The sequence below is a fragment of the Sinocyclocheilus grahami genome, unplaced genomic scaffold, assembly GCF_001515645.1.
Source record: "Sinocyclocheilus grahami isolate Dianchi unplaced genomic scaffold, SAMN03320097.WGS_v1.1 scaffold2010.1, whole genome shotgun sequence".
Classification (NCBI taxonomy): Eukaryota; Metazoa; Chordata; class Actinopteri; order Cypriniformes; family Cyprinidae; genus Sinocyclocheilus; species Sinocyclocheilus grahami.
In genome coordinates, this window is record NW_015507189.1 from 3,733 (window position 1) to 4,043 (window position 311).

Genomic DNA, 311 nt, shown 5'->3' on the forward strand with positions numbered 1-311 from the left:
CTGTTACATTCACATCACAAACACTCATTTTATTTAAGGCCTCACAATGAGTTTTTTTTTTATGTCCTCATAATTTTGGGAGAAAATGTTTTTAGAACAAGATTCTTGGAACGTCATTTAAACATTTAGAATGACAACAAACTTCAAATGAATGAGGTTGTGTTTGCTGTTTTAAAAGAACATATTTGGATCATGGGACAGTTTTATAGCCTGTCCCATTGCTATTTTTCCTAACTTTACCCTTAAATTGATGCAAGTGTTAGAAATTAACACTTTCAAAACAATGTTCATGAAATCACCACATATTGTTA